At 40.5% G+C, this 27741-nt stretch overlaps 3 long non-coding RNA genes across 4 annotated transcripts in view; 2 read left to right on the top strand and 1 right to left on the bottom strand.

The window, feature by feature from the left end:
• LOC119864158 overlaps window positions 1-13504 on the bottom strand; it is a 78655-nt gene extending 65151 nt beyond the window's left edge. For both annotated transcript variants that reach the window (XR_005373063.1, XR_005373064.1), the window contains exon 1: window positions 12552-13504. This is a non-coding gene — a long non-coding RNA (uncharacterized LOC119864158). The remainder of the gene's footprint in view (window positions 1-12551) is intronic.
• Window positions 1143-13912, top strand: LOC119864159. Its single transcript, XR_005373065.1, has 4 exons — window positions 1143-1748; window positions 7669-8944; window positions 12636-12766; window positions 13661-13912. It is a non-coding gene; the product is annotated as an uncharacterized LOC119864159 (long non-coding RNA).
• Window positions 13913-19052: 5140 nt separating this feature from the next.
• On the top strand, window positions 19053-26803 carry LOC119864095. Its single transcript, XR_005372898.1, has 3 exons — window positions 19053-19321; window positions 25771-25907; window positions 26672-26803. It is a non-coding gene; the product is annotated as an uncharacterized LOC119864095 (long non-coding RNA).
• Window positions 26804-27741: the final 938 nt, after the last annotated feature.

Raw genomic sequence — 27741 nt, 5'->3', positions numbered from 1 at the left:
TAACACACATCATTTTCATGTAAAACTCTTGATGCTTAATTCTAATCACTCTTCGTGGAAATTCTAAACCATTGATTCTAGTGCATCATATTAAGTTGGAAATACAGCAGAATTGAAGTAGTATGTGTTCTAAACATTGTATGGGTGACAACTCCCCTAAAAAGCTTCTCAGAATCCAGACTTTACACACAAAAAAATAAATTTTATAGTGTAAGTCACCGAGAATGTGGTATAAGTTGCTTGTAGTTGTTTGCTGGAGTTGTTTGTTACCCAGTATTAATTAGCCTATTCTGACTGATACATAGTCACCTACAAAAGAACGTGACTTTTTCCTTCTGCTCCAAAACTGATAGAATGATAATGATTCTTACTAAAAATTTAAAATTGTAAGTCTGTTTTCCTGCAGATCTAGAGTTCAAATACAACACAACTTGCATTTAGGGAAATCCAAGCCCAAAAACTGTAATCAAAATGGTAACAGGTGGTTCATACAAAATTCGCTGATTTTCTGAAGAAAATTATCACCAGTGTTTCTATAGCTCATGTTCAACCAGATATGAATTTACAGTAATATATCTCCATACATTCAAGGAAACAGTTCCCTACCAGAAAAGTAAGCAAATAAAGGACAAAAATCAGAGTCCCGTCAGGACCACTAATATTAAAATTATAAATATCAGGATATAAAGTCAATATTTATGAAATATTTCAAAACAAGTACAGACTGTAAAGCATTAGTAAGGAACACAGAACTAAGAAAAGGATTAGGCAGATTTAAATCTTAAATATTTTAGAAATAGATATAATTATTTTATTGAAAGAAAAAAGCACTCAATGGATTAACAGCTAAAAGGATAATAAACTCATAGTTTGAACTGAATAAATTTACATGGTATGTGGCATAAAGAGATAAAGAGATGGAAAATATGAACAACAATAAGAGTAAGATATAGAAGACAGCAAGTTAAAAAGTTATTCTTTGTAGAATCTTAACCAACTAACAAAAGAACCTAAAGAGACTGACTTCCAGGAATGGCAAGACTAGTTCATACTACAAGAAAACGTCACAGTCAACAAGTTCTAGCCATGTGATCAGAGCTTCCAATCAACACATAGTGTTCTGTTCTTAATATTAACAACCAGCTGTCATGTCCAAGATCACTGGACAACAGAGGAAAATCTCAAGCAGGAAACACAGGGTCCCCCAAAAGTAGAAATAAAAACAACTTGGAGAAAAGAGACAATGCAAGATAATGAATGTTTTAAAAAACAATTATTCTCTGAAAGATAAGAAACAATATTGCATCCATGAGACAAGAACTGGATGCTACAAAAAAGAATAGTGAGAAAATTGGAAAAAGCTCTTGGAAATTAAAGTCATGATAAAAGAAATAAAAGACTGAGTAGGAGAGTTGTAAGACAAATGAGGAAATCTCCCAGAAAATTGAGTGAAAGGAAAACATGGAAAATCACAGTGCAAAGATAAAAATGAAACTTAGAAAGTTAATTCAGAGTGAACACAGAATTTTAAATTTTCAGAATTGAAGTTCTAATTTTCCAATTGGAAGTTACCATCTAATGTCCAATAAAATGGATGAAAATGAGCATGCAACACACCACATGATGAAATTTTTATACATGAAGGATGAAGATCTTAAGAATTTACTTCTTAAAAGCAATGTTGGAACCAAGAAAACAGTGGAATGAGGTTTTCAATATTCTGGAGAAAATTTGTAACCCAGGATTATGTAAGTATCAAACTATTATCCTACTGTGAGGGTAGGATAAAAATATTTTAAACATTCAGTGTGTAAAATGTTCACTTCCCATGGATACTTTCTCAGAAAACCAGTAAAGCCTCTATTATCGGTCAGTTTGCCAGCAGAAAGACTGGAAAGTAATGAAATCATGTCTAATGTGGGCAGGCAGCCAGGTGGGTGAAACATTCTTGTCCTAAAAGTGATACAAAACAATTATCATTCCTAGGCCAAAATGACCATGGGAGGAAGTGGTTACTAGAACTCCAAAAGAATAGTTTCTTTCAACTTTGATGAAGGCTGCAGAGAAGAGCTTATGGACCTCAGTTAAGGAATATGGGCAACCAGTGGAGACTAGGAAAAGGAAGCCAGCTCTTACCTCATTCCCCTCTGATCTCCTGCTGGTGCCTCCCATTGGCCTAGCCCATTTGAAAACCAGAGGACAAGAAGTTGATGCAGTGCCTGAAATCAGCCTCCTAGGGCAGAAGTAGGGTAGAAAAGCACCAAGTAAATCTTTAGGGGCAAGCTTAGATTGTCTAGCTTTTTCTCCCCAAAACCAACAATGAAGCAGGACAAAAACCAGGCAGAAATTGGACCCAAGAAACACAGTTTCTAACTTAAGGAAGAAGCAAAGGAAATTCCCAAGATGATGGTGAAAGGAGGTCCTAAACTTCCAACAACAGAAGTGGACCTGGAGGGCAATCGGCACATTCTGGAGTAGGTCTGAGGCTTCCGAGAAAGAGGACTCCAAGAAAGGAAAATGATGTGTCTACTCTGTTTACAGGTGGCTTAGTTAATTAAGAGTTGAGATATGTGCAAATGATATATTGTACTAAGCAAAACCATTTTTTTAAGATAATTGTTGACTTTAGGGAAAATAGACACCTGAAAGATCATAGTAAGAAGTCTTAGTGTATTACATGATCAAATGTAAAAGGATAGAAAAAAAAAGTACTAAACAGGTAACCAAAAGAAAGTAGGAGTAGTTATATTAATTTCAAACAGAATCAATGCTTACGTAAGATTATTTGTTGTAGAATAAAAGAGTTGCTGCCTGATGATAAAAATTTCAAATTATCAGAATTTCTATCCCCTAATAGCTCAAATATAAAAGTTTAAATTGTCAAAAAATATGAATAGAAATTGATATATTCACTATCAAGGTGAGAAAATTTTGACGTCTGTTATTGATGTCAAACTGACCCCTCAAATAGTAAACACACAGAGAATTTAAACAATACAATTTACAGACTTGAGATAAATAAATTAATCGATAGAAACTGGGCACTCAGTAATTAAGATTATACACTTTCTGTATTCTCTATACACATTAGAGCATTTATTAAAATATCACATACTAAGCTCTTAAGAAAATGTGAACAAATTTGCTATTATCCAGATTATATTTCTTGACAATGTAATGAATAAAAAAACAAAAAAACCATTCACATGAAAATTTTAAAATGTGCTTCCAAATAAAGCATAAGTAAGAGCAGAGATCATATTATAAAGTACAAACTGAATAAGATTTAAAATACACATTTAGAATTTTAAATTTAATACAAACACTTTAAAACCTGTGGAATAAATCTAAAGCATTTCTTAGAGAAAAATGATTTAGCCATAAATGTTTTATTAGAAATAAAGAAGGATAGGGGCACCTGGCTGGCTCAGCCTGTTAAACAACCAACTCTTGATTTTGGCTCAGGTCGTGATCTTAGGGTCCAGGTTTTGAGCCCCACATGAGGTTTCACCCTCAGTGCAAAGTATGCTTGTCCCTCCCTCTGCTCCTCCTCCTGCTCTCTCTCTCTCTTTCTCAAATAAATAAATACAATCTTTAAAAAAATAAAAATAAATACATAAATCATAAATCATAAATAAATACCAAAAGAAAGAAAGGAAGATGAAAACTGATTAGCTAACCTTCTAGATAAAGAAGTTGGAAAAAGAATCACAAAATAAGCTTTAGGAGGGTAGATGAAAGAGAGAATAAATATATTGAATATTAAAGATATAGAGTCAAAGATAAATTAGAGATGCTAAACAAAACATAAAGTTGGTTATTTGAAAAAAAAACAATGAGATAAAGTTCTAATGACATTGCTCAGAAATGAAGGCATAAGTGAACATTAGCAAGGAAAACACTTTTACAAATCAGCCTCAGGCCAATATACTTAAATACTTGGCAAGTGGACACATTTTTACAAAATATAACTTACCAAAAAATGACTCAAGGAGAAATAGAATGATAAAATAACCCTACAACTTTAAGAATTTGAATCAATGTGTTAAAATCTTCCCAGAAAGAAAGCATTCAGCCTAGAATATTTCATAGAAAAATTCTACCACACTTTCAGAAGATGAATCCTTCTAATCTCACAAAAAACTCCCCAGAGTATAAATGGAGGGAGCTACTCACTCATCTTATGAACCTAGGATGACTGTGGCACAATAACTTAGAGAACAGTATGAATGACAAAACACAGGCCAATCTCATAATCTGGGTGCAAAAATCCTTTAAATATTTGATAATACAAATATAGCAGTGTAAAATAATAATAATAATAATAATAATAATAATAATAATAATAATAGAGATAATATGCAGTGGCTAAAGTGAGTTTACCCTAGAGGGGCACCTGTGTGGCTCAGTTGGGTAAGCGGCTGCCTTCAGTTCAGGTCATAATCCCAAGGTCCTGGGATTGAGCCTCGTGTCGGGCTCCCTGCTCAGCAAGAAGTCTGCTTCACCCTCTCCCTTTGCCCCTGCTGTTGCTTTCTTTCCCACTCTTTCTATTTCAAATAAATAAACAAAATCTTTGGAAAAAAAAATAAAGTGAATTTACCTTAGAAATGTAAGATTGGTTTAAAGCTAGATAACCTACAGATACCAGATATAAAGGACCAGTTCTTCAGACTAAGCTTCTGGCTGAAAAGAATTTAAAATGCAGGATTAAAAATATCTTCTTAAAAAACACTAAGCACCCCTGCCAAAAAAAAAAAAAAATTTAAAAGTTCAAAACAACTAAGCCCCTGAAATAGTGTACAGAATTATTATTTGTTTTAGTGTACAGAATTATTAAACAAATCTAAGAAAAAGGGACAATAGAGAGATATCCAGAAAGACTTCAGGTGTTAGAAATATCATATACAAGAGAGGCACGGCAAGTCAATGGAGAAAGGATGAACTATTCAGTTAATAGTTAGTGTTCAGATAATGGATTAATCCCATAGAAAAAAATAAATAAGGTCCTTATACCTCTACACCAAACTGAAAAATTAATTTCAGGTGAATTAAAAATGTAAAATGCAAAACTTTATAACTTTAGACAGGAATATGAATATCTTTATTACTTCTAGGTAAGAAAATCAGTTAACAAAATACAAAAAGCAAGTCATAAAAGAAAATAAATTCTACTAAATATATTTTAAATATCTGCTTTTGAAAGAACATTATCAATAAATGAAAAGATGGGTCACAAGTTGGACAAAGATATCTTTAATGCATAAAACCAAAAAAGGATTATTATTTAGCATCTAGGAAGTTATACAGTTCAGTAAGAGATAAAGAATTTACTTTTTTAAATGAGCAAAAAATATAAAGGGGGATTTCAGAGAAAAAGAAACATGGAAACATTAATAAATGATACAATTCTCATCCTTCTTAGTGTTGAGCCAAAGGCAAAAGAAGATCATGAGATACAATTTTGCCCAAAAGACTGGCAAAAAATTTTTAAATTGGAAAACATTTTGTATTGGTGAACATGTACAACAGTGAGAATTCATACTCTGATGAATAGTGTAAATTGGTGGCCATTTTGGAAAACAATTTGACATTTTCTCATCTACACTCAAAGAGATGTATGTAATGTATGACTCAGTCATCCTACTCCTATTTTTATGTGCCAGAGAAACTCTTTGCAGATATGCTCAATATGACACATACACAAATGTGCACAGCATCATATTTGTTATGATAAAAACTGGGAACAATCCAAATGTCCATCAGAATAGCCGCTCCATGGAATACTGGACACAGTGAGTAAACAACTACACATATACACATGGCTCAATCTAGAAATTGCAAAGTTGAGATACCAAAAACAATTACCAAAGAAGACATGTAGAATTACTTTTTTTTTTTTTAAGTCAGAACTATATAAAGTATAACAATATCTTTGTTTGGGAAAACATCTTTTATGAGGCAAAACCGTGGTAGCAGAAAGTGGTTGACAATTGTAAGCTTCCTGAGAGTGGTTGCTCAGCAGGGCATCCGGAGAATAGGCACAGACAGACATGTGGCACAACGGTAATGCTCTGTTTCTTAAGCTTGGTTATTTCTTTAATTAAATTTGTTTAAAAAAATAAAGGCCTCATTACAATTAGACAAAAAATCAAACTCTTCACCACAGTATGTAGAGATTTATTTATCTTGGCCTCTTTTCTACCTCTACAGTTTTATTTGCCGCCACTCTAACATTTATTTATCATTTTCTAAACACACTGGCCTTTTAGTTCCTCAAATGCTCCAAATATTTCCCCACTTCAGTGGTTTTTCTGCTATCCCTCTGCTTGGAAACCTTAGTGATGGAGATTAAGGAAAATGTGTCCCTGGGAAGTAATAGCAGGCCCCTTCAAACAAGGTCAAACTCAGGCAGTGAAGACACTGTCCCTCAGTGTTTACCATCATGTTCCACCCAGTTTAATGAGTTTGAGAGCCATAATGAGTCATGGGCATTTGGGCAATTGCAAAATGGACCTAGATATCAGTTGGAGTCTCATGCCTTGCCTCCTGCGAGATTCCTGGGAGAATGAGAATAGCAGGGATAATGTAGAAAAGCAAATCCCAATGGAAACAATCCAACATTTTGTCCCCTTGGATTTTTGTTTCCAGCTTAGGTGCACAGCTCAGGATGCAGGTTGTGCTCCAAGTTGGATTGCCAACCTTCTGTCAATGTACTGTGGGCTGTAGCACACAAAAACCTTGGCTGTGGCTGGGCCAGGATCCTCCTGGAGAGGTATTACAGTAATTAGGACAGAAAAGTTAAAATTTAAAAAAAATTGAAAGTTAAAAATTAGTCATTAAAAGTTAAAGTTATCAAATTAAAAATGAAAACATTTTGGAGATGCCTGGGTGGCCAAGGTGGTTAAGCATACGACTTTTGGTTTTGGCTCAGATCATGATCTCAGTGTCATGGGCTTGAGTCTTACACTGGGCCCTGTGTTCAGCGTGGAGTCTGCTTGAGATTCTCTCTCTCTTCCTCTGCCCCTCCTGATTGTGCTCTTTCTCTCTCAAATAAATAATATAATAAATCTTTTTTAAAAAGTTAAAACATTTTGAATAGTGTTATGTCTAAGTATAAATAACTATGTGGCTATGTGCCAATCCATCCTAAGTGCTTTACATGCTATTCATTTACTCATCACAAGAAAAATTTGGGGTTAATTTTGGCAGCATTTTTTTCATATGACATAACTTAACCTCGACATAAGTTGCTGTTTTTGAAATCAGGAAGCAGCAAATGTAGGATTTGAATATGTGTCTGCTTGATTCCAAATGTGATTCTCTGTGCACTCCATTAAGCTATTTCTTATCATTTCTCTGGGCCCACAGTCTCTTCAGCCACCCAAAAACAAAAGGCAAAAAAACAAAAAAAAAAACATACAAAAAAATGCTTATCTTCTCTCCTTGAGATTTTTAATCCTAGCAATGGCATTGTTAATATCAATTCTTGATCCCTTGGCTTTTTCACAAGGTAGGGAAAACTCCTGAAGACATCCAGAATGTCTTGACCTTATAAACGTGCTTTTTTAGACTACGGTTGTTAAAAGAATATGAAGGGTGATGATTTATTCAAAAGTTGAAGTAAAATTTGTAACAATATCTTCAATTGACTTCTCTTCAACTTATAAGGTCCCGTTCTTGATGCTGATGATGCTGCATGAAGGTTGGCTTCCCATGCACAGGACGCTGGAGCTCTCACACAAATAATCAACAGATGATGCCGAGGTCATATGTATTAGTTTTCTATTCCTGTGTAACACACCACCAGACCTGGCAGTTAGAACAGCACACATTTATTGTCTCTCAGTATCTGTGGGTTAGGGTTCCACACATGGCTTAGCTGTCTTCTGCTAGGATCTCCCAAAGCTGAATTCCAGACATTACCTGGGCTGTGATCTCCTCTAGTGGCTTTACTTGGGAAGAACCCTCTTTCAAACCGGCTCAAGTGATTGGACAGATTCCAGTTCCTGGCAGTCGTTAAGCCTGGGGGCCTGGACTTCCTGCTGGCTCTTGGCTCCTGGAGGTTGTATTCAGCTCCTAGAAGTCGCCCTCAGACCCTAAATGCTGTACAGATTCTTACTGCATGGGCTTATCCAACATCGCTGCTGACTCCATCAAGCCGGCAATGGAAGTCTCTAGACTTTCATTTACCTTTCCTCTTACTACATAAATGAGAACTGCTTTTGCCTAGGCACCGGGTTTATGATGTGTAGTCCTTGCTCCCAAGAATTTTTGTAGGAGATTGGCTGTAGAAATACACAGAAGTTCAAAACCAAGTCAAGAATAAAAAATGTTCTGGAATAACATGGTGATGATAGCAGGACTTTTTGAACACGGTAAAACCTACTGAATTGTACGCCTTTTAAAGGGATGGACTTTACGTTATGTGAATTGCATTCAATAAAAATAAAATACCCAGTCAAACTATCCATTAAGTGTACATGCAAAATAAAAACAATTCAGATATGCGAGGATCCTGAAATGTATCCATTCTTAAAAAAACTACTGAGGTATGTACCTTAGTATGTACCTTGGTATGTACCTTGAATGGAGGATTCAACCTAAAGGGGGAGAACATTAAATCCAGGAATCCAGGGACCCATCACAGAAGTCAGGCTCCAGGGCAAGAGCTACACAGTTGCAAATGCCACCAAACTTCCCCAAAGGATGATCTGGACACACCAGAAACACCCAGCCATCAATTTCTATCAGCAGCACATATGGCGTTTCTGATGCCTGGAACTCCCTGACAAAGGTGACACCACTGAAAAGGACTGACATCATCTAGAAAACTTCAGAAAGTTAAGCTGGGAAAGAAAAAACAGAAATCTGACCTTCTGCCCATAATCTTGGATCACTCGGGATCCTGGCGAACAGATCCAAAACTCTACCCAGGCATTACATGGTAGGTTGGCAAATCAACTGGTGTTTATAATTCTCCTTTTAACTTGAGAACACGAGAAAATATTTTCAAAGAGAAAGTGAGAAAGGTGGTGCCTCTGATCTAAAGCAATAGTTGTTTACATGTTAAGTTCCTAACGCAGTAAATAGAGTAAAAGGGTCACATTTGAAACAGGTAGCTCTTTGGGATGAAGAAGGAGACACCAGGTAAGTGGAGTTAGTGCATGTATTACAGTAGGAACTAGAAAGATAGCATCTTCAGTGATAAATTAAAAATCAGCATTTTGTGAAGCAAATATCTCAGATCTACGAAGGCCACCAAAACTAAAACCATAAACAGAATCGGTTGTACAACCATGTGAGTGCAGAAGCGCTTAATGCCACTAAACTGTGCACTTGCAAATGGATGAGAGGGTAACCTTCATGTTAGTGTGTTTTGCCACAACGAAAACATTTTTTAAAGAGAGAGAACTGGGATGCCTGGGGGCTCAGCGGTTGAGTGTCTGCCTTCAGCTCAGGCCGTGACCCCGGGGTCCTGGATCGAGTCCCACGTCGGGCTCAGTCTGCTTCTCCCTCTGCCTGTGCCTCTGCCTCTCTCTGTCTCTCTTACGAATAAATAAATAAAATCTTTAAAAAAATAAAAATAAAATAAAGAGAGAGAACTGGTTGCATCGGTTGCCTCTGGGCTAGCAATAGGTGGAGTATGAGACTGTCGTATGTTATGAAAAGTCCGAGCTGTTTAGGTTTGTTAGCCCTATGTGGTCACAGTGACAGTAGGGTATTTTTTTTTTTTTTTTTTGTATTTTAGTAAAAACAAAGCAAGTAAATTTTATGTCAGATAAAATACTTGCAGCTGCAAATAATCGACTCTCCAACTAAAAGCGTATAAAAAATAAACAATTTATGACTTCAGATAAAAATGAGTCCGGGAGTGGAGTAGGTGGGCACTCTGGTTGGCAGTCCAGCTGGGCCATCCCGTGCAGGCTTTGCCATTTGTCCCCTCGGCAGGCGTGTGCCTGCGATCACTTCATTGCCTGTCAGCTTCCAATTCACTTTTCTTCGCTCTGCTTCGTGATAGCCAGGGCTGGACTCTGTCAACACTTCTTCCTTGCCAGGAGGCACCATGTTAAGCTTTTGCAGAAGAGGGTGCCTGAGGATGTGCCCGAGGAAAGGGCCCCCCTTCCTGGTTCTGGGGAGCGAGTGCCTCCTGCCGCACTTGGTGGCTCACAAGGCACGATGCACCCTGTGGACAGGTGGCTCCCAGTGAACCCCGCCCATGCCCAGCTGGCTTCCCAGTGTCACCAGGGCCCCCCGGCTGGCAGGTTCCTGGTGAGTTTCAGCAACATCCAAAGGGGGCAACTTTCCAGCAAGTTCTGCTGGCACCTCGGCCAGCTTCCTGGCCCCTTGCAGCATTTGCTCCTGTACCACTACCCTGAACATCTGGTGCTTTCCTAGAGCGTCTTGCCAGCATGCCAATGGGCAGTTCCCTGCCTGCCAGCCCCACCCTGGAACACCCCAGCTAATCCCTTCACAGTCCAGGGGGACCACAACCCCACTCTTAGGAGGTATGACTCTCATTCTGGGGGGTGCTGGGCTCTCTTCCTAATTTGTTCTTTCCTTAAATCCTCTGCCTCTGTCTCAGAAGTAGAGGCTGTTGCTCATATCTGCTAATCTTGTATTCTTCAAGTTCTCCTTACCCCATATGGGTTATTTCCCTGTTTATTTTATAATCCTTTATATTAAGCTTTCCCTATCTCCTGCCTGGGCCCTGAAAAACGCATCGCCTAATGCATGGACAGTGTGTCCCATCATGTACAGACAAAATGATGCCTGGAGAGAGACTCAGAGGGACTTTTTATCTCGTAAGAAGCTCCCACCAGATTTCCCACCAGGCCTCATTGAGCAGGATTGAGTCACCTACCAGTGAGTAGGAAAAGCAAGGTAGAAAACCGTGCATCTGACCCTAAAGCTATAGGCAAAGAACAGCGTTGCAAGTTTAAAGTTAAACATCATCAGGAGACACAACAAGGTGGAATAGGATTAAGCATCGAGGAGAAATAAAAGTGTCCTCGACTTAGGGGCAGACAACATTTAGGAAAGAAGGCAAGACTTGAGCTGGAGCGCAAAGGTAGGTACTGTTTGTCTAAGCAGAGGATGAAAACAGGGCAGCTTAGATGAAATGGAGCCAACAAGAAAACAAGGAAAGGGAAGCTCAGGTTTTGTTCTGTTGACCAGCTCATTTGTGGCCACGTCAGAGGAGCTGGGCGTCCCCACCCATGGGATCTCCTTCCCCTGCATTCCCATCATTCAAATCCGCTCTAGTGTGAGCTGTGCACAGAAAGGAGCTCAGCGTCTGCTCCCTGATAGCACGGGTTACACTCGGCTTACAGGTTTTTGTGACAGTCTCTCATATACATTCTTTGAGGAAAGAATCATTATTTCTTCCCATATCAAGTGATGTGTGTCTACTGCTCAGACATAGTAAGTCTGCAAAGTGCTTATTGGAAATTGGAATATTTTTTGAATAATAAGGCATTAGGCTATACACATATACACATATGTACAAGTGCAATTTTTGTTGTGTAGTCTGAACTCATTGGAATAAAAACAGCAGACAGGTTTGTTTTGTCCATCCCCTGCCTTAAAGAGGCTGTACCAGCCCTCCCCGCCCTTATTAACATGTGGGCCAGATGCCACAGTCCCTCTCAATTATTGAGGATGTTACAAAAAAAAAAAAAAAAGACGTGTTGATTTGTTTTACTCAACTGTTCTTGCTGATGCTTTTGGTCAGTGTGGGCCTGCCTAAGGCTACGTTTCTCATGGGGCATGTGCATGGTTGCATGGTTTCTCTAGAAGCCCTGTGCAGACTTCAGAGCCATGCAGCTCTCTGATGTGGGTGCTGTGCTCTGCAGCTCTGGTCTCCTCTCTTCTTGAGCACCCCTAGCTCCTGACCTTAGGAGCACAGCCCACAAAGACTCTAACACCTGGCATGAGACCCCTCAGCAGGCGTGAAGAAAGTGGTCCTTTTCATAGAGTCATCTTTGAGAAGCCTTGAGTCTGTACTCTTCAATATCTGGGTACCTGGAAAAATTCAAGCATCCTTGCAATGCTGCTGATCTTTCTCCTTGGCCTTCAATGGCAGGCTGTTTAATCCAGTCTCCTGTTTTCAGGATTGTCCGGTGAGAAGCAATGGCACTCTCCACATTCCCCAGCACTGCGTGTTCTCAGAATTATCCCCAGAACACAGTCATCACACTTTCTTCTCTGAGGCTGGCGGCCCTAGGGAAGACCTGGAGATACCAAAGCCCAGGAAACATCTCCCCGAGGAGGTGAACACCAGCTTCCCCTCCTTAGGCACTCCCAATTTTCACACATGGCTATCCTAGAGCATCTGTCAGCTGGCCTGAGAGCAGGGAAATGCCTACAACTTCCCACTCAGCCAACAGTGTGTAGTACCGAGACTGTTAGAATTTGCCCACTACATCAAACTCCCCTCGAATGTCTAGTCTTCTCTTTTTATAAATATTTGGGGATTGGGACAGGCACTTGTAAGACCCATTTGGCCACCTCTTAGTAATTCTGGAGGCAGTAAGAATTTGGGGGGTACTTACCAAAATTGTCCTTGATTCAGGGCCTTGAACAGAAGTAGTCAATGACAGAAAAAGTCCAATCAATATTTTGTTGCTATGATACAGGTATGTGTCCCTGCGTTTAGACTCCAGCTCGTTTTGAAAAGGTCATATGCAGCTTCAGAAATGCACAAAATACAACCTAATGCAAGCGAGATCCGGAACAAAATCCATCTGATGCTATAAAGATATTAAAGGTACAGCTGAGATTTTTGAACAGGGGAGTGACATGATGGAAACAGTGTCTCAGAAAGATTCAGCTGAGGATTGTGCAAGGAATGGGTGGGAGTGTGACAAGTCTGGAAACAGGGAGAGCAACTAAAGAGGACTTGATTGGTCTCTGGGCAAGTCCCTCCAAATGGTTCTCCGCGTACTCAACAGAACTGTGCGCATAGACCCATTACATAATAACAGGCCAAGTTGGGTGTTGGCTGAGTGCACTTTAGGATGATAGAGAGAAGAAGCAAATGAATCTGAACTAACTGAGCATCTCCAGCCCTGCACAAAGGGCAATTCGGGCCTGATAATCAGCCTGATATTAGATTTTGGAAAAAAGCACAGCAGTGCCAGCTGCTGGGGTAAATCATCTGTTCAGTCTCTCAGAGAAGAACAAACACCTGGACATTCCTGCCTGGGGAGATGCTCCTTCTCTCTTGAACCCTGAGTCATCCTGGATCACCTCCAAATGTGGGTGCAGAAGAGTTAAAGGGTATTCAGTGGAGTAAGGGCACCAGGCTGACAGATTTCTGACATAAAGCTGGGCTTTCCGACTGACCTTCATCACACTCTAGAGAGTTCTCTATGGTTCTCAGTCCGACTGCTTTCAAGCAGTACCAGGCAAGTCCCCTGGAACTTTTCTTAGCTATTCTCTACAGCTGTGGAGACAGCTCCTTGGGTGAAATCCAGCCTGCTGAATCACTCATTTCCTGTTCTTGATCTCAGAAATTTCTGTTTGATGTTGCTTTCTGGAAAAAAAAAGAAAAAAAAAAACAATTTTTGGAGAAAAAAAGTATATAATGAAGCTTTATGGGTTCCAGTACTAAAACCAGTTCATTTTTGAAGAAGTCTTACCATTATAACCATTTTCCTAGGAAAAGTTCTGGGTGCTGAGAAAAACACAAGGAGGTTTCTCCCACGACGTGAGGATGTTGGGTGTCATAGGCAGGATTCCCGGTTCTGTTTACACCATAAAGTTGAAGACATTGCTCAACTGGTCAGCAACAAGTCAGGAGAAGCTGCCATTTGTGAAAAACATCAGATGAATTACAGCCCAAGAATCAGCTGTGTGGGTGTTTCCAAGGCTTCCATCTTGTGAGAGCATCCTCCTCTCCTTTAATATTGAAATAAAAGTAAGTTTATTCCCCATCTCTCATTTAGCTGACTCCCTGCATTTCTCAGGAATTTTGGGGACTTTCCATTTCGTATAGTTACTCCCTGCCCTAATATCTTCCTTCTGTTCAATTATCTCTTTCACTTAGATTCTCATCTCTTACATCTGCCTCTTTTCTATACTCTGCGTCAAACCAAATGTGGAAACATGGACACTCTTTCATGGCTTTTCTGAGGTATCACTCACATGAGATGGTAGTTTTAGTGAAGTTTCCTAAGGAGTCAGAAATAAAGAGTTTACAAAGTCATACAGTAGATGGTCGGAAACTTCCTAGTAGTACAAATGACAGAGACCTGCCCCCCACCCCTGGCCCTGGACCTCTCCTGGCCATTTCCCCCGTAGGACTCTGCCTCTGACCTCCTTCCATGCAGCTGGCCCCAATCCTTCCCTACTCCCCAGTTCATTGTGAATTCTTGTTTTATTGGGCAGGCCAATTTAATTTTTTTTGTCTCACTGCACCTCCAGACCAAGGCCCGGGGTCTCTTTCCCTGCCTAAACTGAACAACCATCAATCATGCTGCCAGCCAAACTGTTTCTCAACTCCCATCCACTCTGCATTAGTTTTTAAACCATTAAATTAAAAAGTTACATAGATACTATAATATCTATTCTCATTGGAAATCAGAAACAGAACACGGAAGGACTCAGTTTCAAAACTATCATTTCTATATTTATTCTTAAAAGTCCATCCACTTAACTTGAGAAAAATAATTTCCATGCACAACAATGTTTAGACCAATTTTTTCTGGTTCCCATTGAGGGTAATGACTGGGGATAAGGAGCCATTGTCTGTGGACATGCATTTGGACAATGGCTTCTCTTCAAGAAACAATGGAATGGCACCCAATGAAACCCAGCCAGCCCATCCTGCTTCTTTGCAGTGGAGAAGAAACTCCGCAAGTGTCCCTGCCCTCCCAATGTGTATGAGAGAAAGACACACACATTGCAATGTAGCATGTGCCATGTTAAAATATGAGCAACGCACAAACATTGTAAGAGAAAAGAGTCATCTTTCTTCTGTGAAGTTCAATAATACTTACTAAAAATGTGTATGAAAGGGCCATTGGTTTTTATCTAGACATCTCCCCTGAGAGAGTAAATCCAAAATGCATTGGTGCCAACCTGTGGCAAAGTGTCAACTGGCTTAAGACAAAATGAGAAAAGTAAAGATAGTATTGAGTTTTCAAATAACATCTACGTAGGGTTTCCAACTGTTGTGGTAAAGATTGTTCTGTGGTATGAGACCATCTTTACACTTTACATTTTCAGTGATATAATGTCCTGCTTAAATTGAAGTGATGATAATCTTAGATAGCAGTTTTGAGGTGAGGAATTTTTTCAAAAAATGTTGTACCAGAGTAAACTATGTCCTCAATTTTTTAAAAAAATTTATTTATGAATATCTGTAAATATGTTCCTAATTATCTAGAAACATATTTAAAGGATTAAGAAAAGAAAAAAAAACAGAAACACAAACTTCTTGGTCCCCTAGAACTTGTTAAAAAAAATCACATTGAACTTTCCTCAAGTCAGGAAGCAGAAGAGCTGTGGGAAAGGCCGTGGACAGGGCCCATCTCTCCCCTAAGGTGGAGGGCCTAAAGATTGGACACCTAAACCCAGGTCAACCCGCCCTGCAGTGTCTTCCTCCTCCACTCCAGATTTCCATATTCTCCTTATGGAACAACAGAGAAGTCTGAAATTTTAGCTGCCTAGAGAAAAGAAGACGCTGTGGTGTGATCAGAAGGTTTTAACTACTTCTTTGGAAAGCCGGCCGTGCTGGCTGTGGAATCTGAGAGCCCCACGGCTGCATCTGTTCTCACGGGAGGTCCAACACTCACATGTTCCCAATCCCAACCCCTGGCCAGGGCGCTTGGATGAGATTTCTGATTGGGAATTGGCTCCTCAGACAAACTATGTTTCTAACAACTTTTCCTTTCCTTTTAATTTATCTGACCTTTGAGGAGACATCAAAATTTTATGATGTGTAAATCTAACATGCATTAGAAGTTACAAATTAGACAAGCGCTTTCTAAGATGAATGGAGATAATACTGGATGTAAGTCTTGAAGAGATCTTGGAAACGCTGTAGCTCAGTGCTCATTCACTGATGAAACACTGTGAGGAGAAACTATGGCAGTTGGTGGTTCCATAATAAACCAGGATATCCCGCTCTTTGTATGACAACGCTTTGCCTCCAAGGCTCCTTCAAGCCAAACACTCCACTGCCCTTACCTACCAAGCTTATATTTTTCTCAGGAACTAGACTTAAGAACACATTTCTTTTATCTCATCTTCTTTGGAAAGGCGTAGTGGGCTAATGTTCATGTTCTGAAATCTCTGTTTTTGATTCTATGTACCTAGAAAACGAAAGTAATACATGATAATCTCCATATCATGTCCTTGTGTCCAATAGTTGATTTTTAAATATTGATTTCTTCCTTTATCCATACATTTATTCTCCCAACCTCTTCCCTGCCAGTAAGCAAATTGCATGACACTCACATTGATTGAACTCACTCAGTGATTGATGGAATGTACGAGTACATCATGTCTGTAGACTATATCCTCAAAGTTTGCATGAGAAGCAAGGACAGTATTCAAAGAGAAGAGAACATTTGTCAGATATTCTTGTCTCATCTAACATTCTTTCTTTTTAATTTGAGAAGGGAGAAGCTCAAAAGCCTGTCCCTAACAAGGCTAGTTCCCAGGATATGTGCACTTCTAATGGATTCTTAGCATCTGAGAAAACTCTAAGTAGAACTGAAGCATGGAAACTAAAAGTAGTGTCCTGCAATAGTACAAGGTAAGAGCAACAGCAAAGAGAAAGTGGTTCAATCGTATCAGAGTGCCTGCATGAAGAACAGGATAAAGAAACCATGGACTAGAGGTGGAGGCTGAGGGAAGGTAAGCTGGGGGGAGTTTGGGAGTCCTTGTAGGGTGAGCGACCCTGTGGGCATTGCTGCTGGCTCACTGTGTTCATTACAAAGGACAGAAAAGAGACGATCCAAGCAAAACAGTGGGCTCAGCTGCCCTTGCAGACCACCAAGGTGCCATCATACTGACCTGTGCATTGGAGCTCAGACACAGGAGGGAAGATGGTGCATTTGGGGATTGATTCAGAGTGGGAGATTTTCAGGGCAGGGTTTCTAGGGAGAAAAGAGTCTGAGGAGAGGGTTCCAGATGCTGACAGCTAGAAATGGAGGAAATATGGAGTATATGTGTGATCGAAGGACTGTTGCATTAGGGGTGAGGATGCGACAGAGGGAGATGTGCGAGAAGACAGGTGGGGGCTGGCTTGAGAGAGTGACTCTAGGAGTGGCTTCCATTGCAGGTGGGTGAAGGAGCCTGACATGACTTAGCTTCACAGACACTGGAACCCCCCAGAGAATAGAAGGAATGGAGTTAACAGGGAAGACTATGACTCAAGCACCTCCATCTTCAAGGAATATGATGCAGGAACAAGGAAACAAAAAAGTAATTGAGGTCAAACAGGAGCTTCAGAAAAACGTTTTTTTTTTTTTTTTCATAAAAAGGTGGGAGATGCAATTATAGCAAAAGCAGGAAGCTAAAGTAGAGGGACTATGAGATATTTGGGGGGAAGAAAGGGTTTGTGACAAATATAAACATTGAACACATTGTTACCTGTGGAACACAGGCTGGAAGCAACCCCAGACCTCTCACTGCTAACTGATAGAATGAGAAAAGCCACTTTCAACCGCAGAAAAGGAAGGCTTACCTTAGTTGGGGCTAGAGTTCCAAAGAACACAACAATGACAATAAAAATGTGGCCTCTCTAGAACAAATAAGTTTGATGTGGCACGTTGCTTCTTCCCATGGAAATTGTTGTGTTCCATGCATAGTATGAATCCCCAGTTAAGGCAAGCCAGGTTGGTCTTTGATTTTAGGCAGCATCCATCGTCCATTCATCAGTGGCTATGTACTGAGTACCTTTTCTGTGCCAGGCATTGACTAGAAGCCGAGAGAAACTCTGGCAAACAGAAGTAGAGGTGACACCTGCCCACACGGTGCTTCCAGTCCGTGCTTCCACACAGAACGAAAGGCTTGCCCTCAAGTGCCCTATTACAACTACGATAAGGACATAAAAGAGAGTTACAGGTGCTAGAAGAGGCTGTGATATGGGGCCTCATCTAACGTGGAGAGAGGCAGGGCATTCTGTTCCAGGACATGGCATCTGAGCTGTGATCTGAGACATGTGAAGTTAATCACAGCAAGCGAGGAAAAGGATCCAGCCTGGGCCATGACCCTTTGGCAGGAGGTGGTGTGAGTGCTTGACTAAGTGAAAGGCCAGCCCCCCACGACCCCAAAACGAGAGAGAGCACAATGTATACAAGATAAGGTTAGATATGGTCCCAGTAAAGATGCGCTGATAAAGCATCCACCGAACACTCACATGCGAGCTATTTGAACTATTTAGATTTCTGAAGAAGGGGAACCCCAGAATGGTAGGAGAACTTAGGACCCCTAGATTACATATTTGTTATTCTTTATTTGTATAATGTACTATTTTTCCATTGGCTTCTAGAGTCAGTTTATAGAAACCTCTTTTGTCCAGCTTGAGGATTGTTTTTTTTTTTTCAATAAGGGAACTGGACCACCAAAGGAAGGTAGATGCAAAAATGTATTTAATCCACCCCTTGCTTATTCTCTTAGCTTTATAAAACTTAAAATATTTTCTCCAGGCCCCGGTCTGGCTCCTAAGTAGCTATGTGTCCCCTCTGGCCTTCTCCCTCTGATCCCTGAGCTCCTGCCCTGTTTTGTAGGATTCCGGTCTTCCCACCCACCACCCCCCTCCGCTTCTCTCCATGAGGCCTTCTCTAATGCTGATGAGCTTCATTTCAATTACTGTCCCTTTCATCTCAAACACCAGCGAGGCAGAAGCAATGTATAAAGTCAAATTGTTTCTTTGAAAACTAGAATTTATTGTGTCCTAGTGTCACTTTTATTAATTGTTTAAAGTTAATGGTATCCAGACCTGCAGAATTTCTTATAAACATTTAACATTTTTTTTTTCATCAAAGGGAAATCTCTCTTACACTCTATATACGGTGATGTGCCTTCTGTTGCAGACTGGTTATACATAGTCGATTTATTTACACCAAGGAAACCAGGAATTTGACCCTTGAATAACATCACGAAGAAAAAATATCGAATCAGATAGAATGCAGCTGAGCCAACCAGACAGGGACCTGTGAGGATTTTCCACAAGCCTGTCCTGTCGTCCTCCAGGCCCTAGCTATGTTGGCCATAGCAAAGTCCTAGGAAGAGAAAGACCTTTTTTCTGGGGTTCTGGGCCAGAACCAGTTGGAGAGAAGCAAAGAAAATCGCCCTCCAGATAACATGGGTAAGAGAGAAGTAAGATGCCTTCTGCTTTGTTTTTGCCCTAAATATTTTCAAGAAAAAATCTGGGAAGCTGTCAAAGGGATCTTAATTTCAATGTTAGGAATATGTTAACGTAATGCAACCTCCTGGGGAATGAGGATTCTGGAGGCATGATTACTCCCCAGGGTATGCAGAGTCCTTACAATCGTTGCCCCCAAGAGAGTCTTGTGCCTTGTAGTCCTAGAACAAATGAAGAACAAATTTTGGCAGGGCAGATGCCAAAATTCACACCACTCACCCCTGACTTTATGGAGGAGAACAAGGTGTTCCAGTGTTTTCAATGCTTTGATCAATCTACCTGCCTGCATGCATCTCAAAAGGCATGCTTTGTTTTTGTTATAGACGTAGCAGTGTCTTTTCAGCTTTGTTCTCAAAATTGGATTATAAACACAATTCTCAGCAACGCTGCTTGCTGCTTAATTTATCTGCACAAACTTCATAAAAAGCCATTTCATTACATGAGCTGGAGTCACACTCATGTCTGATGTGTTGCACATGGCAAGCAGCATGATTTATATCCTGGTGAGCGGTCTGCCATAGTCAGGCATTTCAATGCTATGCCCATTATTTAGATGTATTCAGAATCTCGCCCTTTCTTGCCAATGGATACTGGGCTTTCTCCAAGAGCTCTATGTACGTGTCAAGATATTCTTTTCCTCAGAGAGATGCCAAAACCAGATTTATCCTGTTCCCCCAAGGTTATAGCAACGAGTGAGATGTCCTTTGCTTTTTCTTCACTTTTTACTCCCAGAAAATAATTCATCTACATCCACACAGTGACAGCTCTTGGCATGAACAAAGGTGTCCCAAGAAAAACCAGTAGGGATCCATGTAATTGTTCATGATTGTATCATTGTGTATTTAGCATATTTGTAGGCTTTTAGGTTTGAACAGTAATCTGACCCAAAATAAGACAATACAAAATAAACAAAATTTATACATATTCAGTAATCTTTATCATACTTCACTATATGCTTGCAAAATGTCCAGCAGGTGAAGAAATTCATTATCAGAGGTTTCCAAGAAAAGTGAGTCAAGGATCTGCTTTTCTAGTTAGGTAGCTCTGATTTTCTTTCTTGACTCTTGAAGCAATTTGTATATAAAATTCATCTGCAATCATATAAGCAACTAGTTTATTTGCTTGCTTTGGGGATGTATCATGACTTTTCTTTTCACGTTTTGTCGCCAAGATAACAGATGCTCCTCATGCTAACATTAATTTCCATATACACCCAGGTATGAATGGGTTGCAAGTAGGTATAGGAACAAGAAGGTTGGGGTTAACAATGTATGAGAACTTTCCCAGTGCAAATAATATTCCCAGAATTTTTATTTCTCCTCTCTCTCTCTTTCTTATTTCCTCATGTTAAGTTTCCTTTAAGAAAATTGTTTTGAGATCAGTAATTATTCCACTGTGTTACAAGCATCTCATATATGTAACTCTCAGGGCAAGTCATCTCATTCAGTCCACGTGTTTCAGTGCAGCAGACATTATTCTTATTTCATATACAGAGGAAGGAGAGATGTAGGTACTAATATCTTAATTAGATCCATTAGGCAGAAATGACCTGGAACATAGTCCAGTCTTGCTGCCTTGAATCCTCTGCCCTCCCCCTTAAAGCTGGGCCTCAGCAGTGACTCAGTCCGGTGGGGCATGACAAATAAGGAGAGAGAGATCAGGAGCTCAAGAGAGTTATTTTAAAAAGTAAAATGTGGGAAGAGCACTAATGAAAGATAGTAGGAAATTTGGAATCCACAAACTGTGTAACATGCCCTAAAAATGAACATGGATATGATCACCTTAATAGATGTAGGAAAAGCATTTGATCAAATTAAATACCTATTTATGATGAAACAGCAAGAATTGGAGGCTTTTCCCAAATTGATAAAAGGTAGCCACAAAAGACCTACTGATATCACAGCAAGTGGTAAAAGACGGATGTCACCTTAAGATCAGGAATAAAGTAAGGATGTCCACTTTTACAGCCTCTATTCCATATCGTGCTGGAGCTTCTAGTCAGTGCAATAAAGCAAGAACGAGGGATAAAAGATGCACACATTAGAGAAAAAGAAGTAGCACTTACTTTATTTAAAGACATATGATCATGGCTTTAAAAAAAAAATCCTCTCTGGGAAACGAACTAGGGGTGGTGGAAGGGGAGGTGGGTGGGGGGTGGGGGTGACTGGGTGATGGGCACTGAGGTGGGCACTTGACAGGATGAGCACTGGGTGTTATTCTATATGTTGGCAAATTGAACACCAATAAAAAATAAGTTTATAAAAAAATAACAAATATATAAAAAATATTTTAAAAATCCTTCTTAAATCCACAAAAAAGCTACTAGAATAAAATAGTGAGTTTAGTAAAGTGACAAACACAAGGTCAATATAAACAAGTTTTATTTCTACATACCAAGCAACAAACAAGCAGAAATATGAAATAAAATACCACTTACGGTAACATAAAAATGTGAAATACTTAGGCACAAATTTAGCAAAGTAAGCACAAGATGAGTGCACTGAAATTTCTAAAACATTACTAAGAGAAATTCAACAAGACCTAGATAGTTGGAGACTCCTACCATGTTCATGAAGCAGAATATTCACTATTGCCCAAAGTCGTCTCTACAGAAGACGTAAATTCTGCCCAAATTGATGTATAAATTTAAAGCAATTCTAATCAAAATTATAGTATATTATTTGTAGAAATCAACAAGTGAATTTTAAAATTTATATTCACATGCAAAGGATATGGAACAACCAAAACAATGTGGAAAAAGAAGTACAGAGTTGAAGGACTTACACTACCTGATTTCAAGTCTTTCCATAAAATTTGTGAAAAAATAGAATTCTAGATCAATGTACAAAACCAGGAGTCCAGGAGTAACTGCACACATAGGACTGATTTTCAACAAACATGCCATGTAACTCACTGGAAAAATGATAGTTTTCCAACAAATAGTATGGGAATAATTATATATTCATTTAAAAAAGAATCTCAATTCTTACTTCATGTTGTACACAAAATTTAACTCTAAATGGAACATAAACTTAACTGAAACTATGTAAATTGTAGAAGAAAGCACAGAAGAAAATTTCTATCATCTCAGGGTGATCAAATACTTCTTAGGGCACAAAAGGCATAAAACATTAAATGATGATAAATTAGGTTTTTAAATTTCTGCTTCTTGAAAAACACTGCCAAGAAAATGAAAAGGCAGGGATGCCTGAGTGACTCAGGGGTTGAGCCTCTGCCTTGGGCTCAGGGTGTGATCCCAGGGTCCTGGGATCGAGTCCCACAAGGGGCTCCGCATGGAGGGCCTGCTTCTTTCTCCCTCTATGTCTCTGCCTCTCTCTCAGTGTCTCTCATGAATTAATCAATAAATAAAATATTAGAAAAAAAGAAAAAGCAGGGAGCCTGGGTGGTTCAGTCAGTTAAGTGTCTGTCTTGGGCTCAGGTCGTGATCCCAGGGTCTACCTCCCTACTTGCCAGGCAGCCTGCTTCTCCCTCTTCCTCTGCCATTCCCCCTGCTTGTGCACGCACGTGCTCGCTCTCTCTGTTAAATAAACTTAAAAAAAAAAAGAGGAAAATGAAAAGGCAAGTCAAAAATATTGTTTAAAAACTCTTACAACTAAATAATGACAACATAAAAAATAAGGACAATATTTAAACAGACACTACTCTAAAGAAAATATTCACATCCGTAATAAGCATAGGATGGGATGCTCAGTGCCAGTAGCCACAATGCAATACCACTCACACCTCTTAGAATGACCCACATGGACAAGTCTGACACTACCAAGTGCTGAGGAAGACATGGAGCAACCGGAACTCTTACACTTTGCTGGTCGGAATGTAAATCGGCACGCAATTAGAAAAGTAAACGATGGCTCTTGACGGTAGACCGTGCAGTTTGCAGGTAAATAGCAACCCCATACCTAGTTATTTAGCCAAGAGAAATGAGAGCAGTAGTCCCTACCGAGGCTTGTACATGACTGTTTATAGCAGCTTTATTCATAATATTCAAAAGCTGGACTCAATCTGGTGCCCATCAATAGAGAAATTGAGACACATCTGTAGAGTGGAATGCCAATGAGAAATTAAAAGGAATGACACACACTCAGACACACACATGGATGAGACTCAAAATATGCTGAGTGCAAGGAGTGACACAGGAGTCCTATGCAGGTGATTGTGTGTGTGACATCCACAGTGACAGGGATCAGGTCAGTGGTTGTCTGGGGTTGGGGTGACTGGGGAGATGGACTGGGAAGGAGCATGAGGGAGGTTTCTCCAGTGAGGACACAGTCTCTATCTTGACCGTGATGGTTATTATGTGTGTATAATTCATTGAAAAGTATACGTAGAAAAGTTTTTGTTTGTTGTTGGGTTTGTTGTTGTTGTTGTTTGTTCTTTTATTTTGTTTCTGTTTTTAGAACAGACTGCTTAAAAGATATTTCCAGTCCATCAGTCTGTGGCGTCCATCATCCCACCTGGGGAGCACTGGGGCCATGGGGCAGCCTGCAGGGCTGGGAAGAGAGCTCCCAGGCCCCCAAGCTCTGCCAGTAGCGAAGCAGAAGAGAAAATCCAGCTCCATCATCCAGTTTCATTAGAGCAGAAAGGGCCAGAAAAGGAACTGTCCCATGGAGACTGATGGTGCGATTCCCACCTCCATTTTCAACTCTTGGGCCAGGAATGGCCCCCGAGAGCTGTACGAAGCTGGAGCAGGCTCTACTGAGAGTGAACCCATATTATTTCTTTGCCTCCAATTCCTCGCTCTTTGCCTTTGTGTCGCCCTGGGGTGGTCTACTTCCCCATCCAGGGTATGGTCGGTCTGGCTGCAGCCACAGTATCTCCTCAGGGACTGGGGCCCCTACTGCAGAAATAGGAGTCTTATCCCACCCAACCCTCTCTCCCAAACCTCCCGTGGGTGACAGAGGGATGCTGACTCACCCCCTTGAGCTTCTGACATCAGGAAGGCATCAAACTGCAGGTCCAGGGAGGAATGTGCCCTGTGGTCCAGGAGATGTGACTGGACAGAGGCTGTTGTACCCACATGGGTGCTTATGTGTCATTACCCAGCAGTTGGGACTGAAATTGAGAACTTAGGACTGTTTTCTTATCTTTGTTTTTGCCCTCCCAGCGCCCACCCCTTTACCATATGCTGTGATCACCCCCTAGGGGTCAAAATCCACTTAGCAACCACACAAATATATTCAGACTTTCACACCAAAACAACAACTCGAAAGCTCTAGGAAGATGTTTGTCTACCTTTCAGAAGCATGTAGGAGGTGACACTAAATGTGGTGACTACTGGAAATATTCTTGGGATTCCAAAGGAGACCTGAGTGCAGGAGTAACCTCAGTGCTTCTGCTTCCCCTCCCTGTCCCACACCCACTTTCTGGTATTTGCAAATACATCTGGGGAAAAATGAGCTTTCTCCCCTTTCCACCGTACCACCTGGGCTTGCAACCTGCTCATCCCCTTCATCTTGGCTTCTGGGTCTGATGACATCCTTCCTGCTGTTCTTATACTAGAGTATCAAACTGTAAAGATTTGGGGTAGCTGAGAATAACTACAGCACCAATTAAGAAATCACTTCAAACTCACTTCTAGACACCTCCATATATGAAACCCATGGGCCATTCAGCACCATGTCCCTTCACCTCCCAGACTCATCCCCTCTCAAGAGCTTTCTCCGGCTACTGGGATTTCCAAATTCTGGTGATGCTCTTTCCTACCTAAACTACACCCAAGTGGTCTAGGTTGTTGGGTTGTTTTTTTATTTTTTACTATTATTATTACTTTAAGGTGTTTTCCTCCCTAAAAGGTAATTTTGACTTCTTAAGTAAGTAGCTTCAAAGTACTACCAAACTTTAGAAATAATTCTCCCTCTGATCCTGTCCTTATACATGTGTGTATAAATATACATATATGTGAATTTTTATGTGTGTGAATTCCACCTTTCAAGCATGAGTCTCAATAACTAATTTTTTTTTAAGATTTATTTATTTATTTTAGAGGGAGTACATGTGAGGAAGGGGCAGAGGGAGAGGAAGAGAGAGAGAATCTCAAGCAGACTCCTCGCTGAACACAGAGACGGATGTGGGGCTCAATCTCATGACCCTGAGATCATGACCTGAGCTGAAACTAAGAGTTGGATGCTCAACCAACCGAGCCACTGAGGCGCCCACTCCCACTAACTATTTTTAAAGTGGATTCAGTCTTTTCACAAACAACAAAAAAAGTCTGGTTACCATGTGCACAAATAATTTTCGCACTAACATGAAACTTTGCTATGGGCCGATTACTGGACTTTTAACCAAATACTTGTTCCCATTTATACATGGCCCCTAGGGAAAATAATTTCCAGTAACACTATTCTTCCCAATTGACTCTTTTAATCCAGGACCTAAAGATCTTCTATGAGTCTTTGAAGGCAGCTCAAAATAAGGTTCTATGAGATACTGAACATCAGATGACTTCTTCAGGCTTCCCTCCAGCATTGTGGCCAACAGAAAGAAGGATCCAGTGTCCACTAACCAAGTGAGGCCAGCTTTTCACAGAGCATTTACTGAGGGTGACTTAGAAGCCTTTCAGATTCTCTTTGCTCAGGGAGCGGCCTCAGTAGCTCCATGTCTTTGGAGAAGCCAATTAACTCTTTGGGTGGGAAATAAATTTTCTGACCTAGCCACAGTTTTTTATTTCTCAGTCTCCCCTTCAACACCAGACATAGGAAGCATGGAGGCTTAGCATCAGTGTGGAAAATATGACTCAAACTCGACACTTGCTCATTCCAGACAGTAACATGTTACCTGAATGTAAAGCTAACTGTAACAGGAAACCTGGTTTTCATTACAAGAAGGGTCTGTGTGTAGCTAAAAAGAATCTGACCAGAGAGAAATCAGTCAGTAATTCTACACGCTCAAAAACCAAATGATCCCATAGCAGAAGAGAAATATGAATCAGAGAGAGCTAAGCCCTTGCAGTAATGTGTCAGAACTCTTCGATGGTGATGAAATCTCAGAACATTTATTATCTCCCTTATGTCAGCGCTTCCTCCTCAGTGCCTGAGCCCATGACCCTGTATGCCCATTGCATACACCTGGAAAGCAGGTGAGCTTTGTCCTCTGCCTTCCCCTAGCTCACTGTTTGAATCTCTTCTCCTTTCCCTGGACTTTCTCCTCAAGAAACCATGGTCCATCAACAGCTTCCAGCAAGTGCCCAGTACTATACCTGGGATGGGTTAGGCACTCAAATATCAGAGGGGTTTTGGGATAAGTGATTCCCTTTCCTTTCCTGATTCACAGGACAGTGGTCCTAGTGCCTCTACTGATCTAGCCCAGTTCTCAACTCTAGTGAGAACTTTCATCAATGAAGAAGAGCTTGACGTGTTACCAGGATCGAGGATATTTACTGAGATGTCACTTCAAAAAGGAAACTGCAACAGCAAGAAGTTGGTGACTCAGGTATCACCAAGTCCTCAGAAATAAAATGCATCAGGATCATTCCTATTTATTCCTAGGGAATAGCCCTGGTTCTTCCTATAGCATATTTTTTTCCCCAAGATTTCAAATATCAGTGAATCACAAACTCTGAAAAATATGGGACAATAACAACCACCTCACATGATTACTTCCCATTGGAAGACTGGGCTTCTTTCCCTAACTGGTGAGCTGGATGGATTTATTTTATGTTTATATTAGAATCCATCCTGACCTCACAGTGTTGAAGATCCTGTGCTGATTCACAGTGGTTTGGACTCACTTTGCTCCTGACCCACCCACATGACTCCCTGGAGCAACTGAAACTCAGAAATAGGCCTCCACGCTTCCCTGTGTCTCTGCAGAAGTAGGCTGGGCAAGAAGTCGGCCAGGGTGGCACTCAAAGTTGATCTGCCATAGGGTCCCAGCCTGGGTGCTTGCACATCCTCCTCACGTGCACCTTAGGAGTCACAACTGGGTGCTTTGGCTCTTGGGTGATTTCTGGAGAACCAAAGAACCTTGGCTACAGCTTCTAGTTGGCCTCCAGGCTTTGAACACACTCTTCTTCACCTAGCACACTCTCTCCAGGCTCACAACAGGCTAACTCCCTTTCATCCTTCAGTTTCCAGGTTATCTTCAGAACTGAGACCTCATTATGACCTACCATGTTGCTGGATCAATTCCTTTCTAGAGCACCCATTTCTAAGAACTTGCTCAGATTCCGTGTGCACCACAAGACCATGACCATGAGATCTAACTCAGTGCCGGGCTTTGGTAAGACACTTGGTGAATATTTGCTGAATTAATGACAGAACTTCCCAGCCACGACACGTCCAGTTGAAGATAAGTATGTCCTGCCAGGCCTCATCTGAAGCATAGGTGCTGCTTTCTACTTG

The sequence above is a fragment of the Canis lupus genome, chromosome 18, assembly GCF_011100685.1.
Source record: "Canis lupus familiaris isolate Mischka breed German Shepherd chromosome 18, alternate assembly UU_Cfam_GSD_1.0, whole genome shotgun sequence".
In the NCBI taxonomy this organism is placed as follows: Eukaryota; Metazoa; Chordata; class Mammalia; order Carnivora; family Canidae; genus Canis; species Canis lupus.
This window is presented reverse-complemented; position numbering and strand designations above follow the sequence as displayed.